This window comes from Phyllobates terribilis, unplaced genomic scaffold, assembly GCF_046119375.1.
Source record: "Phyllobates terribilis strain yellow unplaced genomic scaffold, ASM4611937v1 Scaffold_4__5_contigs__length_816908805, whole genome shotgun sequence".
In the NCBI taxonomy this organism is placed as follows: Eukaryota; Metazoa; Chordata; class Amphibia; order Anura; family Dendrobatidae; genus Phyllobates; species Phyllobates terribilis.
In genome coordinates this window covers 32,190,102-32,205,398 of record NW_027362764.1, presented here as the reverse complement: position 1 = coordinate 32,205,398, position 15,297 = coordinate 32,190,102, and positions in this window count along the sequence as shown.

Here is a 15,297-nt window from a genome sequence, read left to right as displayed (position 1 = left end):
CAGACGTTCTGGAATGACCTTTCCCCTATTCACCTGCGAGCGTCTCACTGACAACCTATAGGCACAGTCACACCGCGCGGCGGCTGCTTGACAACCACTAGATAAGATAGAGATCAGCGCGGATCTCCTGTATTGATACAAGTCAGGAACAGAGAAGTGGAAATAATGAATGACATTCATATATCTCCGCATGTGATGAATGGAGAAACACCAGTGACTGGGCACAATGGCGCTCGTTTACACCACCCATCATAATGGCGGCTGCTGCTGGTGCCATCTGCAAATCATTTTGGGAGAGGGACTTAGTTTTTCGGAAACATTTGCAAAAATCCCAATAACCATGAAAGTAAAATCGTCAAGGCACAAAGAAAAATTGCTGAATGAACCACATTTATAAAGCCTTGCAGACACTTTCTGCCCCTCAATAGACATGATGTCCGGCTGCGGGCACAGGGGCACCACGGGCATCAATTGTTATATTATTAACAAGATTGGGGAAGATGAAAATCCAGAAGGAGAATTGTCAGGTGGAGATCATCAACTAGTGCCAGGAAGCTGCTGCCAAGCATACTACCAGCGTGAGTTATACTAGGAGAGCTCTGTACTGTAAGAGAGGTCACACTATAGAGCTCTGTACTGTAAGAGCGGTCACACTATAGAGCTCTGTACTGTAAGAGAGGTCACACTATAGAGCTCTGTACTGTAAGAGCGGTCACACTATAGAGCTCTGTACTGTAAGAGAGGTCACACTATAGAGCTCTGTACTGTAAGAGTGGTCACACTATAGAGCTCTGTACTGTAAGAGCGGTCACACTATGGAGCTCTGTACTGTAAGAGCGGTCACACTATAGAGCTCTGTACTGTAAGAGCGGTCACACTATAGAGATCTGTACTGTAAGAGAGGTCACACTATAGAGCTCTGTACTGTAAGAGCGGTCACACTATAGAGATCTGTACTGTAAGAGAGGTCACACTATAGAGCTCTGTACTGTAAGAGCGGTCACACTATAGAGATCTGTACTGTAAGAGAGGTCACACTATAGAGCTCTGTACTGTAAGAGGGGTCACACTATAGAGATCTGTACTGTAAGAGCGGTCACACTATAGAGCTCTGTATTGTAAGAGAGGTCACACTATAGAGCTCTGTACTGTAAGAGCGGTCACACTATAGAGCTCTATACTGTAAGAGAGGTCACACTATAGAGCTCTGTACTGTAAGAGAGGTCAAACTATAGACCTCTGTACTGTAAGAGCAATCACACTATAGAGCTCTATACTGTAAGAGAGGTCACACTATAGAGCTCTGTACTGTAAGAGAGGTCACACTATAGACCTCTGTACTGTAAGAGTGGTCACACTATAGAGCTCTGTACTGTAAGAGCGGTCACACTATAGAGATCTGTACTGTAAGAGAGGTCACACTATAGAGCTCTGTACTGTAAGAGCGGTCACACTATAGAGCTCTGTACTGTAAGAGCGGTCACACTATGGAGCTCTGTACTGTAAGAGAGGTCACACTATAGAGCTCTGTACTGTAAGAGTGGTCACACTATAGAGCTCTGTACTGTAAGAGCGGTCACACTATAGAGCTCTGTACTGTAAGAGCGGTCACACTATAGAGCTCTGTACTGTAAGAGTGGTCACACTATAGAGCTCTGTACTGTAAGAGCGGTCACACTATAGAGATCTGTACTGTAAGAGAGGTCACACTATAGAGCTCTGTACTGTAAGAGCGGTCACACTATAGAGATCTGTACTGTAAGAGCGGTCACACTATAGAGCTCTGTACTGTAAGAGAGGTCACACTATAGAGCTCTGTACTGTAAGAGTGGTCACACTATAGAGCTCTGTACTGTAAGAGCGGTCACACTATAGAGATCTGTACTGTAAGAGAGGTCACACTATAGAGCTCTGTACTGTAAGAGCGGTCACACTATAGAGCTCTGTACTGTAAGAGCGGTCACACTATAGAGCTCTGTACTGTAAGAGAGGTCACACTATAGAGCTCTGTACTGTAAGAGCGGTCACACTATAGAGCTCTGTACTGTAAGAGCGGTCACACTATAGAGATCTGTACTGTAAGAGAGGTCACACTATAGAGCTCTGTACTGTAAGAGCGGTCACACTATAGAGCTCTGTACTCTAAGAGCGGTCACACTATAGAGCTCTGTACTGTAAGAGAGGTCACACTATAGAGCTCTGTACTGTAAGAGCGGTCACACTATAGAGATCTGTACTGTAAGAGAGGTCACACTATAGAGCTCTGTACTGTAAGAGCGGTCACACTATAGAGCTCTGTACTGTAAGAGCGGTCACACTATGGAGCTCTGTACTGTAAGAGAGGTCACACTATGGAGCTCTGTACTGTAAGAGCGGTCACACTATAGAGCTCTGTACTGTAAGAGAGGTCACACTATGGAGCTCTGTACTGTAAGAGCGGTCACACTATAGAGCTCTGTATTGTAAGAGAGGTCACACTATGGAGCTCTGTACTGTAAAAGCGGTCACACTATAGAGCTCTGTACTGTAAGAGCGGTCACACTATAGAGCTCTGTACTGTAAGAGAGGTCACACTATGGAGCTCTGTACTGTAAGAGCGGTCACACTATAGAGCTCTGTACTGTAAGAGCGGTCACACTATAGAGCTCTGTACTGTAAGAGCGGTCACACTATAGAGCTCTGTACTGTAAGAGCGGTCACACTATGGAGCTCTGTACTGTAAGAGAGGTCACACTATGGAGCTCTGTACTGTAAGAGCGGTCACACTATAGAGCTCTGTACTGTAAGAGCGGTCACACTATAGAGCTCTGTACTGTAAGAGAGGTCACACTATGGAGCTCTGTACTGTAAGAGCGGTCACACTATAGAGCTCTGTACTGTAAGAGCGGTCACACTATAGAGCTCTGTACTGTAAGAGCGGTCACACTATGGAGCTCTGTACTGTAAGAGCGGTCACACTATAGAGCTCTGTACTGTAAGAGCGGTCACACTATAGAGCTCTGTACTGTAAGAGCGGTCACACTATGGAGCTCTGTACTGTAAGAGCGGTCACACTATAGAGCTCTGTACTGTAAGAGCGGTCACACTATGGAGCTCTGTACTGTAAGAGCGGTCACACTATAGAGCTCTGTACTGTAAGAGCGGTCACACTATAGATCTCTGTACTGTAAGAGAGGTCACACTATGGAGCTCTGTACTGTAAGAGCGGTCACACTATAGAGCTCTGTACTGTAAGAGCGGTCACACTATAGAGCTCTGTACTGTAAGAGCGGTCACACTATGGAGCTCTGTACTGTAAGAGAGGTCACACTATGGAGCTCTGTACTGTAAGAGCGGTCACACTATAGAGCTCTGTACTGTAAGAGCGGTCACACTATAGAGCTCTGTACTGTAAGAGCGGTCACACTATAGAGCTCTGTACTGTAAGAGAGGTCACACTATAGAGCTCTCTACTGTAAGAGCGGTCACACTATAGAGCTCTGTACTGTAAGAGCGGTCACCCTATAGAGATGTGTACTGTAAGAGCGGTCAAACTATAGAGCTCTGTCCTGTAAGAGCGGTCACACTATAGAGCTCTGTACTGTAAGAGCGGTCACACTATAGAGCTCTGTACTGTAAGAGCGGTCACACTATAGAGCTCAGTACTGTAAGAGCGGTCACACTATAGAGCTCAGTACTGTAAGAGTGGTCACACTATAGAGCTCAGTACTGGAAGAGTGGTCACACTATAGAGATCTGTACTGTAAGAGCGGTCACACTATAGAGCTCTGTACTGTAAGAGCGGTCACACTATAGAGCTCTGTACTGTAAGAGCGGTCACACTATGGAGCTCTCTACTGTAAGAGCGGTCACACTGTAGAGCTCTGTACTGTAAGAGCGGTCACACTATGGAGCTCTGTACTGTAAGAGAGGTCACACTATGGAGCTCTGTACTGTAAGAGCGGTCACACTATAGAGCTCTGTACTGTAAGAGCGGTCACACTATAGAGCTCTGTACTGTAAGAGCGGTCACACTATAGAGCTCTGTACTGTAAGAGAGGTCACACTATAGAGCTCTCTACTGTAAGAGCGGTCACACTATAGAGCTCTGTACTGTAAGAGCGGTCACCCTATAGAGATCTGTACTGTAAGAGCGGTCAAACTATAGAGCTCTGTCCTGTAAGAGCGGTCACACTATAGAGCTCTGTACTGTAAGAGCGGTCACACTATAGAGCTCTGTACTGTAAGAGCGGTCACACTATAGAGCTCAGTACTGTAAGAGCGGTCACACTATAGAGCTCAGTACTGTAAGAGCGGTCACACTATAGAGCTCAGTACTGGAAGAGTGGTCACACTATAGAGATCTGTACTGTAAGAGCGGTCACACTATAGAGCTCTGTACTGTAAGAGCGGTCACACTATAGAGCTCTGTACTGTAAGAGAGGTCACACTATAGAGCTCTGTACTGTAAGAGCGGTCACACTATGGAGCTCTGTACTGTAAGAGCGGTCACACTATAGAGCTCTGTACTGTAAGAGCGGTCACACTATGGACCTCTGTACTGTAAGAGCGGTCACACTATAGAGCTCTGTACTGTAAGAGCGGTCACACTATGGAGCTCTGTACTGTAAGAGCGGTCACACTATAGAGCTCTGTACTGTAAGAGCGGTCACACTATAGAGCTCTGTACTGTAAGAGCGGTCACACTATGGAGCTCTGTACTGTAAGAGCGGTCACACTATAGAGCTCTGTACTGTAAGAGCGGTCACACTATGGAGCTCTGTACTGTAAGAGCGGTCACACTATAGAGCTATGTACTGTAAGAGCGGACACACTATAGATCTCTGTACTGTAAGAGAGGTCACACTATGGAGCTCTGTACTGTAAGAGCGGTCACACTATAGAGCTCTGTACTGTAAGAGCGGTCACAATATAGAGCTCTGTACTGTAAGAGCGGTCACACTATAGAGCTCTGTACTGTAAGAGCGGTCACACTATAGAGCTCTGTACTGTAAGAACAGTCACACTATGGAGCTCTGTACTGTAAGAGCGGTCACACTATAGAGCTCTGTACTGTAAAAGCGGTCACACTATAGAGCTCTGTACTGTAAGAGCGGTCACACAATAGAGCTCTGTACTATAAGAGCGGTCACACTATAGAGCTCTGTACTGTAAGAGCGGTCACACTATGGAGCTCTGTACTGTAAGAGCGGTCACACTATAGAGCTCTGTACTGTAAGAGCGGTCACACTGTGGAGCTCTGTACTGTAAGAGCGGTCACACTATAGAGCTCTGTACTGTAAGAGGGGTCACACTATAGAGCTCTGTACTATAAGAGGGGTCACACTATAGAGCTCTGTACTGTAAGAGCGGTCACACTATGGAGCTCTGTACTGTAAGAGCGGTCACACTGTAGAGCTCTGTACTGTAAGAGTGGTCACACTATAGAGCTCTGTACTGTAAGAGCGGTCACACTATAGAGCTCTGTCCTGTAAGAGGGGTCACACTATAGAGCTGAGTACTGTAAGAGCGGTCACACTATAGAGCTCTGTACTGTAAGAGCGGTCACACTATAGAGATCTGTACTGTAAGAGCGGTCACACTATAGAGCTCTGTCCTGTAAGAGGAGTCACACTATAGAGCTGAGTACTGTGAGAGCGGTCACACTATAGAGCTCTGTACTGTAAGAGTGGTCACACTATAGAGATCTGTACTGTAAGAGCGGTCACACTATAGAGCTCTGTACTGTAAGAGCGGTCACACTATAAAGCTCTGTACTGTAAGAGCGGTCACACTATAGAGCTCTGTACTGTAAGAGCGGTCACACTATAGAGCTCTGTACTGTAAGAGCGGTCACACTATGGAGCTCTGTACTGTAAGAGCGGTCACACTATAGAGCTCTGTACTGTAAGAGCGGTCACAATATAGAGCTCTGTACTGTAAGAGCGGTCACACTATGGAGCTCTGTAATGTAAGAGCGGTCACACTATAGAGCTCTGTGCTGTAAGAGCGGTCACACTGTGGAGCTCTGTACTGTAAGAGCGGTCACACTATAGAGCTCTGTACTGTAAGAGGGGTCACACTATAGAGCTCTGTACTGTAAGAGCGGTCACACTATGGAGCTCTGTACTGTAAGAGCGGTCACACTATGGAGCTCTGTACTCTAAGAGCGGTCACACTATAGAGCTCTGTACTGTAAGAGGGGTCACACTATAGAGCTCTGTACTATAAGAGGGGTCACACTTTAGAGCTCTGTACTGTAAGAGCGGTCACACTATGGAGCTCTGTACTGTAAGAGCGGTCATACTATAGAGCTCTGTACTGTAAGAGGGGTCACACTATAGAGCTCTGTACTATAAGAGGGGTCACACTATAGAGCTCTGTACTGTAAGAGCGGTCACACTATGGAGCTCTGTACTGTAAGAGCGGTCACACTATAGAGCTCTGTACTGTAAGAGCGGTCACACTATAGAGTTCTGTACTGTAAGAGCGGTCACACTATAGAGCTCTGTACTGTAAGAGCGGTCACACTATAGAGCTCTGTATTGTAAGAGCGGTCACACTGTGGATCTCTGTACTGTAAGAGCGGTCACACTATAGACCTCTGTACTGTAAGAGGGGTCACACTATAGAGCTCTGTACTATAAGAGGGGTCACACTATAGAGCTCTGTACTGTAAGAGCGGTCACACTGTAGAGCTCTGTCCTGTAAGAGGGGTCACACTATAGAGCGCTGTACTATAAGAGGAGTCACACTATAGAGCTGAGTACTGTAAGATCGGTCACACTATAGAGCTCTGTACTGTAAGAGCGGTCACACTATAGAGATCTGTACTGTAAGCGCGGTCACACTATAGAGCTCTGTACTGTAAGAGCGGTCACACTATGGAGCTCTGTACTGTAAGAGTGGTCACACTATAGAGCTCTATGCTGTAAGAGCGGTCACACTATAGAGCTCTGTATTACATAGTAACATAGTGTACTGTAAGAGCGGTCACACTATGGAGCTCTGTACTGTAAGAGCGGTCAAACTATAGAGCTTTGTACTGTAAGAGTGGTCACACTGTAGAGCTCTGTACTGTAAGAGCGGTCACACTATGGAGCTCTGTACTGTAAGAGCAGTCACACTATGGAGCTCTGTACTGTAAGAGCGGTCACACTATAGAGCTCTGTATTGTAAGAGCGGTCACACTATAGAGCCCTGTACTGTAAGAGCGGTCACACTATAGAGCTCTGTACTGTAAGAGCGGTCACACTATGGAGCTCTGTACTGTAAGAGCGGTCATACTATAGAGCTCTGTACTGTAAGAGTGGTCACACTATAGAGCTCTGTACTGTAACAGCGGTCACACTATAGAGCTCTGTGCTGTATGAGCGGTCACACTCTAGAGTTCTGTACTGTAAGAGCCGTCACACTCTAGAGCTCTGTACTGTAAGAGCGGTCACACTGTAGAGCTCTGTACTGTAAGAGCGGTCACAATATGGAGCTCTGTACTGTAAGAGCAGTCACACTATAGAGCTCTGTACGGTAAAAGCGGTCACACTATAGAGCTCTGTACTGTAAGAGCAGTGACACTACAGAGCTCTGTACTGTAAGAGCGGTCACACTATAGAGCTCTGTATTGTAAGAGCGGTCACACTATAGAGCTCTGTACTGTAAGAGCGGTCACACTATAGAGCTCTACACTGCAAGAGCGGTCACACTATAGAGCTCTGTACTGTAAGAGCGGTCACACTATAGAGCTCTGTACTGTAAGAGCGGTCACACTATAGAGCTCTGTACTGTAAGAGCGGTCACACTATAGAGCTCTGTACTGTAAGAGCGGTCACACTATAGAGCTCTGTACTGTAAGAGCGGTCACACTATAGAGCTCTGTACTGTAAGAGCGCTCACACTATAGAGCTCTGTACTGGAAGAGCGGTCACACTATGCAGATCTGTACTGTAAGAGCGGTCACACTATGGAGCTCTGTACTGGAAGAGCGGTCACACTATGGAGCTCTGTACTGTAAGAGCGGTCACACTATAGAGCTCTGTACTGTAAGAGCGGTCACACTATAGAGCTCTGTACTGTAAGAGCGGTCACACTATAGAGCTCTGTACTGTAAGAGCGGTCACACTATAGAGCTCTGTACTGGAAGAGCGGTCACACTATGGAGATCTGTACTGTAAGAGCGGTCACACTATGGAGCTCTGTACTGGAAGAGCAGTCACACTATGGAGCTCTGTACTGTAAGAGCGGTCACACTATAGAGCTCTGTACTGTAAGAGCGGTCACACTATAGAGCTCTGTACTGTAAGAGCGGTTACACTATGGAGCTCTGTACTGTAAGAGCGGTCACACTATAGAGCTCTGTACTGTAAGAGCGGTCACACTATAGAGCTCTGTACTGTAAGAGCGGTCACACTATAGAGCTCTGTACTGTAAGAGCGGTCACACTATAGAGCTCAGTACTGTAAGAGCGGTCACACTATAGAGCTCTGTGCTGTAAGAGCGGTCACACTATAGAGCTCTGTACTGTAAGAGCGGTCACACTATGGAGCTCTGTACTGTTAGAGCGGTCACACTATAGAGCTCTGTACTGTAAGAGCGGTCAAACTATCGAGCTCTGTACTGTAAGAGCTGTCACACTATAGAGCTCTGTACTGTAAGAGCGGTCACACTATAAAGCTCTGTACTGTAAGAGCGGTCACACTATAGAGCTCTGTACTGTAAGAGCGGTCACACTATAGAGCTCTGTACTGTAAGAGCGGTCAAACTATGAAGATCTGTACTGTAAGAGCTATCACACTGTGGAGCTCTGTACTGTAAGAGCGGTCACACTATAGAGCTGTGTACTGTAAGAGCGGTCACACTATGGAGCTCTGTACTGTAAGAGGGGTCACACTATAGAGATCAGTACTGTAAGAGCGGTCACACTATAGAGATCTGTACTGTAAGAGCGGTCACACTATAGAGCTCTGTACTGTAAGAGCAGTCACACTATAGAGCTCTGTACTGTAAGAGAGGTCACACTATAGAGATCTGTACTGTAAGAGCGGTCACACTATAGAGCTCTGTACTGTAAGAGCGGTCACACTATGGAGCTCTGTACTGTAAGAGCGGTCACACAATAGAGCTCTGTACTGTAAGAGCGGTCACACTATAGAGCTCTGTACTGTAAGAGAGGTCACACTATGGAGCTCTGTACTGTAAGAGCGGTCACACTATAGAGCTCTGTACTGTAAGAACAGTCACACTATGGAGCTCTGTACTGTAAGAGCGGTCACACTATAGAGCTCTGTACTGTAAAAGCGGTCACACTATAGAGCTCTGTACTGTAAGAGCGGTCACACAATAGAGCTCTGTACTATAAGAGCGGTCACACTATAGAGCTCTGTACTGTAAGAGTGGTCACACTATGGAGCTCTGTACTGTAAGAGCGGTCACACTATAGAGCTCTGTACTGTAAGAGCGGTCACACTATAGAGCTCTGTACTGTAAGAACAGTCACACTATGGAGCTCTGTACTGTAAGAGCGGTCACACTATAGAGCTCTGTACTGTAAAAGCGGTCACACTATAGAGCTCTGTACTGTAAGAGCGGTCACACAATAGAGCTCTGTACTATAAGAGCGGTCACACTATAGAGCTCTGTACTGTAAGAGCGGTCACACTATGGAGCTCTGTACTGTAAGAGCGGTCACACTATAGAGCTCTGTACTGTAAGAGCGGTCACACTGTGGAGCTCTGTACTGTAAGAGCGGTCACACTATAGAGCTCTGTACTGTAAGAGGGGTCACACTATATAGCTCTTTACTATAAGAGGGGTCACACTATAGAGCTCTGTACTGTAAGAGCGGTCACACTATGGAGCTCTGTACTGTAAGAGCGGTCACACTGTAGAGCTCTGTCCTGTAAGAGGAGTCACACTATAGAGCTGAGTACTGTAAGATCGGTCACACTATAGAGCTCTGTACTGTAAGAGCGGTCACACTATAGAGATCTGTACTGTAAGAGCGGTCACACTATAGAGCTCTGTACTGTAAGAGCGGTCACACTATAGAGCTCTGTACTGTAAGAGCGGTCACACTATAGAGCTCTGTACTGTAAGAGCGGTCACACTATAGAGCTCTGTACGATAAGAGCGGTCACACTATAGAGCTCTGTACTATAAGAGCGGTCACACTGTAGAGCTCTGTACTGTAAGAGCGGTCACACTAGAGAGCTCTGTCCTGTAAGAGCGGTCACACTATGGAGCTCTGTCCTGTAAGAGAGGTCACACTCTAGAGCTCTGTACTGTAAGAGAGGTCACACTCTAGAGCTCTGTACTGTAAGAGCGGTCACACTATAGAGCTCTGTCCTGTAAGAGCGGTCTCATTATAGAGCTCTGTCCTGTAAGAGCGGTCACACTATGGAGCTCTGTACTGTAAGAGCGGTCACACTATGGAGCTCTGTACTGTAAGAGCGGTCACACTTTTGAGCTCTGTACCGTAAGAGCGGTCACACTATAGAGCTCTGTACTGTAAGAGCGGTCACACTATGGAGCTCTGTACTGTAAGAGCGGTCACACTATGGAGCCGTGTACTGTAAGAGCGGTCACACTATGGAGCCCTGTACTGTAAGAGCGGTCACACTATGGAGCCCTGTACTGTAAGAGCGGTCACACTATAGAGCTATGTACTGTAATAGCAGTCACACTATAGAGCTCTGTACTGTAAGAGCGGTCACACTATAGAGCTATGTACTGTAAGAGCAGTCACACTATAGAGCTCAGTACTGTGAGAGCGGTCACACTATGGAGCTCTGTACTGTAAGAGCGGTCACACTATAGAGCTATGTACTGTAAGAGTGGTCACACTATGGAGGTCTGTACTGTAAGAGCGGTCACACTATAGAGCTCTGTACTGTAAGAGCGGTCACACTATAAAGCTCTGTACTGTAAGAGCGGTCACACTATAGAGTTCTGTACTGTAAGAGCGGTCACACTATGGAGATCTGTACTGTAAGAGCGATCACACTATGGAGCTCTATACTGTTAGAGCGGTCACACTATAGAGCTCTGTACTGTAAGAGCGGTCACACTATGGAGCTCTGTACTGTAAGAGCCGTCACACTATAGAGCTCTGTACTGTAAGAGAGGTCACACTACAGAGATCTATACTGTTAAAGCGGTCACACTATAGAGCTCTGTACTGTAAGAGCAGTCACACTATAGAGCTCTGTACTGTAAGAGCGGTCACACTATAGAGCTCTGTACTGTAAGAGCGGTCACACTGTGGAGCTCTGTACTGTAAGAGCGGTCACACTATAGAGCTCTGTACTGTAAGAGGGGTCACACTATAGAGCTCTGTACTATAAGAGGGGTCACACTATAGAGCTCTGTACTGTAAGAGCGGTCACACTATGGAGCTCTGTACTGTAAGAGCGGTCACACTGTAGAGCTCTGTCCTGTAAGAGGAGTCACACTGTAGAGCTGAGTACTGTAAGATCGGTCACACTATAGAGCTCTGTACTGTAAGAGCTGTCACACTATAGAGATCTGTACTGTAAGAGCGGTCACACTATAGAGCTCTGTACTGTAAGAGCGGTCACACTATGGAGCTCTGTACTGTAAGAGCGGTCAGACTATAGAGCTCTATGCTGTAAGAGCGGTCACACTATAGAGCTCTGTATTACATAGTAACATAGTGTACTGTAAGAGCGGTCACACTATGGAGCTCTGTACTGTAAGAGCGGTCAAACTATAGAGCTTTGTACTGTAAGAGCGGTCACACTATGGAGCTCTGTACTGTAAGAGCGGTCACACTATGGAGCTCTGTACTGTAAGAGCAGTCACACTATAGAGCCCTGTACTGTAAGAGCGGTCACACTATAGAGCTCTGTACTGTAAGAGCGGTCACACTATGGAGCTCTGTACTGTAAGAGCGGTCATACTATAGAGCTCTGTACTGTAAGAGCGGTCACACTATAGAGCTCTGTACTGTAACAGCGGTCACACTATAGAGCTCTGTGCTGTAAGAGCGGTCACACTCTAGAGTTCTGTACTGTAAGAGCCGTCACACTCTAGAGCTCTGTACTGTAAGAGCGGTCACACTGTAGAGCTCTGTACTGTAAGAGCGGTCACAATATGGAGCTCTGTACTGTAAGAGCAGTCACACTATAGAGCTCTGTACAGTAAAAGCGGTCACACTATAGAGCTCTGTACTGTAAGAGCAGTGACACTACAGAGCTCTGTACTGTAAGAGCGGTCACACTATAAAGCTCTGTATTGTAAGAGCGGTCACACTATAGAGCTCTGTACTGTAAGAGCGGTCACACTATAGAGCTCTACACTGTAAGAGCGGTCACACTATAGAGCTCTGTACTGTAAGAGCGGTCACACTATAGAGCTCTGTACTGTAAGAGCGGTCACACTATAGAGCTCTGTACTGTAAGAGCGGTCACACTATAGAGCTCTGTACTGTAAGAGCGGTCACACTATAGAGCTCTGTACTGTAAGAGCGGTCACACTATAGAGCTCTGTACTGGAAGAGCGGTCACACTATGGAGATCTGTACTGTAAGAGCGGTCACACTATGGAGCTCTGTACTGGAAGAGCGGTCACACTATGGAGCTCTGTACTGTAAGAGCGGTCACACTATAGAGCTCTGTACTGTAAGAGCGGTCACACTATAGAGCTCTGTACTGTAAGAGCGGTTACACTATGGAGCTCTGTACTGTAAGAGAGGTCACACTATAGAGCTCTGTACTGTAAGAGCGGTCACACTATAAAGCTCTGTACTGTAAGAGCGGTCACACTATAGAGCTCTGTACTGTAAGAGCGGTCACACTATGGAGCCCTGTACTCTAAGAGCGGTCACACTATGGAAATCTGTACTGTAAGAGCGGTCACACTATGGAGCTCTGTTCTGTAAAAGCGGTCACACTATAGAGCTCTGTACTGTAAGAGCGGTCACACTATAGAGCTCTGTACTGTAAGAGCGGTCACACTATAGAGCTCTGTACTGTAAGAGCGGTCACACTATAGAGCTCAGTACTGTAAGAGCGGTCACACTATAGAGCTCTGTACTGTAAGAGCGGTCACACTATAGAGCTCTGTACTGTAAGAGCGGTCAAACTATGGAGCTCTGTACTGTAAGAGCGGTCACACTATAGAGCTCTGTACTGTAAGAGCGGTCAAACTATCGAGCTCTGTACTGTTAGAGCTGTCACATTATAGAGCTCTGTACTGTAAGAGCGGTCACACTATTAAGCTCTGTACTGTAAGAGCGGTCACACTATAGAGCTCTGTACTGTAAGAGCGGTCACACTATATAGCTCTGTACTGTAAGAGCGGTCAAACTATGAAGATCTGTACTGTAAGAGCTATCACACTGTGGAGCTCTGTACTGTAAGAGCGGTCACACTATGGAGCTCTGTACTGTAAGAGCGGTCACAGTATGGAGCTCTGTACTGTAAGAGCGGTCACACAATAGAGCTATGTGCTGTAAGAGCGGTCACACTATAGAGCTCTGTGCTGTAAGAGCGGTCACACTATAGAGCTCTATACTGTAAGAGCCGTCAAACTATAGAGCTTTGTACTGTAAGAGCGGTCACACTATGGAGCTCTGTGCTGCAAGAGCGATCACACTGTGGAGCTCTGTACTGTAAGAGCGGTCACACTATAGAGCTCTGTACTGTAAGAGCGGTCACACTATGGAGCTCTGTACTGTAAGAGCGGTCACACTATAAAGCTCTGTACTGTAAGAGCGTCACACTATAGAGCTCTGTACTGTAAGAGCGGTCACACTATAGAGTTCTGTACTGTAAGAGCGGTCACACTATGGAGATCTGTACTGTAAGAGCGATCACACTATGGTGCTCTATACTGTTAAAGCGGTCACACTATAGAGCTCTGTACTGTAAGAGCTTTCACACTATGGAGCTCTGTACTGTAAGAGCCGTCACACTATAGAGCTCTGTACTGTAAGAGAGGTCACACTACAGAGATCTATACTGTTAGAGCGGTCACACTATAGAGCTCTGTACTGTAAGAGCGGTCACACTATAGAGCTCAGTACTGTAAGAGCGGTCACACTATAGAGCTCTGTACTGTAAGAGCGGTCACAATGTGGAGCTCTGTACTGTAAGAGCGGTCACACTATAGAGCTCTGTACTGTAAGAGGGGTCACACTATAGAGCTCTGTACTATAAGAGGGGTCACACTATAGAGCTCTGTACTGTAAGAGCGGTCACACTATGGAGCTCTGTACTGTAAGAGCGGTCACACTGTAGAGCTCTGTCCTGTAAGAGGAGTCACACCATAGAGCTGAGTACTGTAAGATCGGTCACACTATAGAGCTCTGTACTGTAAGAGCCGTCACACTATAGAGATCTGTACTGTAAGAGCGGTCACACTACAGAGCTCTGTACTGTAAGAGCGGTCACACTATGGAGCTCTGTACTGTAAGAGCGGTCACACTATAGAGCTCTGTGCTGTAAGAGCGGTCACACTATAGAGCGCTGTATTACATAGTAACATAGTGTACTGTAAGAGCGGTCACACTATGGAGCTCTGTACTGTAAGAGCGGTCAAACTATAGAGCTTTGTACTGTAAGAGTGGTCACACTGTAGAGCTCTGTACTGTAAGAGCGGTCACACTATGGAGCTCTGTACTGTAAGACCAGTCACACTATGGAGCTCTGTACTGTAAGAGCGGTCACACTATAGAGCTCTGTATTGTAAGAGCGGTCACACTATAGAGCCCTGTACTGTAAGAGCGGTCACACTATAGAGCTCTGTACTGTAAGAGCGGTCACACTATGGAGCTCTGTACTGTAAGAGCAGTCATACTATAGAGCTCTGTACTGTAAGAGTCGTCACACTCTAGAGCTCTGTACTGTAAGAGGGGTCACACTGTAGAGCTCTGTACTGTAAGAGCGGTCACAATATGGAGCTCTGTACTGTAAGAGCAGTCACACTATAGAGCTCTGTACGGTAAAAGCGGTCACACTATACAGCTCTGTACTGTAAGAGCAGTCACACTACAGTGCTCTGTACTGTAAGAGCGGTCACACTATAGAGCTCTGTATTGTAAGAGCGGTCAAACTATAGAGCTCTGTACTGTAAGAGCGGTCACACTATAGAGCTCTACACTGTAAGAGCGGTCACACTATAGAGCTCTGTACTGTAAGAGCGGTCACACTATAGAGCTCTGTACTGTAAGAGCGGTCACACTATAGAGCTCTGTACTGTAAGAGCAGTCACACTATAGAGCTCTGTACTGTAAGAGCGGTCACACTATAGAGCTCTGTACTGGAAGAGCGGTCACACTATGGAGATCTGTACTGTAAGAGC